Below are 3,824 nucleotides of genomic sequence, written 5' to 3'. Positions count from 1 at the left end.
GGGGCTCCAGGGGGTGCACAGCCTGGAAGTTTTTCCCCACTTTCAGTTTTGCCACTGTTCCCTTGTTTTCAAACTAGGTATTTGTTGAGCAAGCAAACGCTCCATCTTTGTGTGTTTCACAAGGGGTTGAGTAGCTCTTGTGGAATCCTTTATCCTCATCCATCCATTCACTCACTCACCAAGCGCAGTGAGATGATAGCACGGTTCTTGCTGTCTCCCACAGGTTTGTGTTTGAGTCCTGGCTCTCCCACAAAGTTGGCTTCACACAAGTCACCTAACCCTCTGAGTCTCAGGCTTGTACTTGTGGAATAGGAATAGTCACAGTACCTTATTAACAAGCAGCTGTTCAAAAGCCACTAAGTAACACATAGCACCTGGTTTTTAAAAATGAAAGCATTACCTAATGAAAGTTCTTCCTCTTTCCTGAACATTTACTATATATACATACATACATAGATATACATTACTATATATGCATACAGACATATACATTACTGTACATACATATACATACATTACTGTATTTACATACACACATACATATACATTACTATACACACATACATATACATTACTATATATACATACAGACAGACATATACATTACTATATATACATACAGACATATACATTACTATATATACATATACATTACTATATATATGTTTACAAGTGCTGTGCACTTGGCATCTAAGATGAATGGAACACAGCAGAGAATGAAGACTTGAGTATAAACAAGGAAGTGCAATAAAGAATGAAGTCTGGGGCATCAATGAGGATTTGATTCATTCTGTGTTTGGGAGAACTGTCAGAAATGAAGCAGGTTTTCTTCGAGCTGGATCTGGAAAGATGACTAGCTGCTCAGGCCACTGGGCTTAGTCCCTGGTCCCGTCTCCAGGAAGAGGGGACGATAAGCACCGGGAACCGAGCCGGGAGGCCCCAGGCTGCCTGGATCCTGTAGCTGCAGCGTGGCGGCCCTCTGCATCAGCTCCTTCCCACACACCTGCACACACTGGCCAATCTCACCCACATTCCAAACTCTCTAGGCCTTGGAATTCCCTTGTGAAACTTCCTGAAAGATTCCCACTGTAGAGCATCCTGGGCCAGTGTCAGCCTTCAGCACAGAAGTGGATTGGCTCCCATCACGGCCTCAATGGCATCTGTGTTGCTAAACCAGGGAAACACCTCACACCTCACCTTAACTGATCTGTGACAGTTGACATTGTTGTCCATTTTTGTTTCTTGGAGCACTCTTTCCGTAAGGCAGGAAGGAGCCTGGTGCGTTCACAGCCTAGATGGGAGGTTATTTTGGCAGGAGGTAGTGAGAGGCCTGGATTTGAATGGGATGGGATTGAGAGGTAGGGTGGGTCGTACATTAATGCCTCATGAGCCAGGGTAAAGGGTGAGATATTACAGTGAGACAGGTGAGACATCCGGGGTGGGGGTGGGGGTTGCCTGTTTAAAAGGTTGCTCGAGCTGCTGTGTAGTGCATGGGGAGAAAATTGAAAGCTGGGAGAGCTGTGGTGTGCTAGTGTTACTAAGAAGGCTTGGGCGGGCGTGGGTGTCTGCCACAGCAGTTACGATGCCACTTGGGATGGTCACCTCCCAATTCACAGTGCCCGGGTTCCCGTCCTGGCTCCAACTTCAGCTAAGTGCTAACATGTGCCCTGGGAGGCTGCAAGGAAGGGCTCAGGAACCTGGGTCTCTGTCACCCACATGGGAGATCAGATTGAGTTTCAGGCTCCTGGCTTTGGCTTGGCCCAGCCCTGGCTGTTGCAGGCATTTGAAGAGTGAACCAGCAGAAGGAGATGTCTGTCTGTCTGTCTGTCTCTCTCTCTCTCTGTGTCCCTCTCCTCTCCTCTCCTCTCCTCTCCTCTCCTCTCTCCTCTCTCTTTCTCCTCTGTCTCTCTTGCAAATAAAAAAAATACATTTTCTTTTTTAAATACATCTAGGTTAAAGATGGCAACATGTTGAGAATGAGAATGGGGGAAGGTGGGAAGAAGAAGTTAACTCTCTGCCATGACCAGATTAGATCTGATCCATTTATAAGTCATCCATGCAAACCCGTGGAAAGATCACACAGGCACTTAGAAATAGGTGCTACATTTCCTGGAAAAGTTGAGACTGGAAATAAAGAGCTAGTAACATATGAATGGTTTTGTAAATCTGGAGATCAGAGAAAAGTAGGTTGACAAGAAAGGAAACGGGGATTAGAATCAAGCCCTGCAGAACACCAGCATTTAGAAACCAGCAGAAGGAGCTGGCGCTATGGCACCGTGGGCAGCATCCCATATCAGAGTGCCAGGTCAAGTCCAGGATGCTCTGCTTCCAATCCAGCTCCCTGCTAATGAGCCTGGGAAAGCAGCAGAAGGTGGCCCAAGTGCTTGGGCCCCTGCACCCACATGGGAGACTTGGAAGAAGCTCCTGGCTCCTGGCGTTGGCCTGGCCCAGCCCTGGCCTTTGCCCTCATTTGGAGGGTGAACTAAGTAGATGGAAGATCTCCGCCCCCCCCCACCACTTGCCCTCTCTTTGTCAGTCTACCTGTCAAACAAATAAAATACATCTTTAAAAAAGAAAAGAAGAAGAAGAAGGAAATGAGCAGCAGGCCAGAGCTTGTGTCAGAGAACACAGAGAGATCTCCAGCACCTGCGCTCCCTTCCTTGATAGTCCTGGACACACATATACACATCAGAGACGGAGAAACTACCCAGGTCATCACCTCAGCTAACTTCCGGCCAATGGGGTGAGCAGGCAAGGGGTGTAAGACAAACAACAACTATGCTGCTCCCTCGCCCCCCTTCTACTGCCTGCAATGAGAAGGTGCTATGAGCCATCTTGGAATACGCAGTCCAGCGCCCTCTAGACACAGCCCAGCAATAAGCTCAGAGGTATCTGAGTCCCTGGATAACCTTCGGGAAGGAGCAGCCACATTAATCGCTCCTTTATTTAACCTATTACTCCAACAGGTCTCAGCTACACACAGCAGAATCTACATTCTGACTTAGTGTCCATTCATTCTATAGAAGGCCAAAGATATCTGAACCTACAAAGCAGACTTGGAATCTCGGGCAACTTTGTCACAGGCCAAAGTCCACAGCACCAGACAGCTTTGTTTTCTACCATCTTATTAGACTATGACACAAACAGCTCAAAGGAGTAGTGAGGCAGGAGACTGGCTGTGAACAGGAACAGCTGCTATGAAGGAGGCACGGGGTGGGGGTCCTAGAAATCGGACTGCAATTTATTTACACCTTATCCAAGAGTGCTGGCTTTAACGAGTCTAGGATGATGGCCGAGACACAAAGCCTCACACACCTCTCTCCCAATGCTTAGCTTACCGAACATGTCTGGAAGTCTACTCTGGTTTATAAGCTGTTGATAGAGAAAAAAATTATTGTGATACATTTTTTCAGCTAATTACAGACTAAAAAGAAAGAGTAGTGACTATTTCCACATTGTTCTCTCGTTAATAATTACTTTCTTAACTATTTCCTGCAACTTTCACAGATTGCACTAAGCAGATAAGGTAATAAGGAATTTTCATGTCATTTGCATGTTGTTTAGTTTTGGTGAGCTTGCATTTTTCATGTTGCATTAGATCTGTATTTCAGAAGAAATAGACCTATAACACAAAAGTGGTTCAAATATCAAAGTATAAAATGTGGGGACCGGCATTGTAGTGTAGCAGGTAAAGCCACCGCCTATGACACTGTAATCCCATACGGGCACCAGTTCGAGACCCAGCTGCTCCACTTCTGATCCAGCTCCCTACTAATGGTCTTGACCAAAGCAGTGGAAGATGGCCCAAGTGTCTGGGCCCCTGC

Source organism: Lepus europaeus, chromosome 5 (assembly GCF_033115175.1).
Source record: "Lepus europaeus isolate LE1 chromosome 5, mLepTim1.pri, whole genome shotgun sequence".
NCBI lineage: Eukaryota > Metazoa > Chordata > Mammalia > Lagomorpha > Leporidae > Lepus > Lepus europaeus.
Note: the sequence above shows the minus strand (reverse complement) of the source record.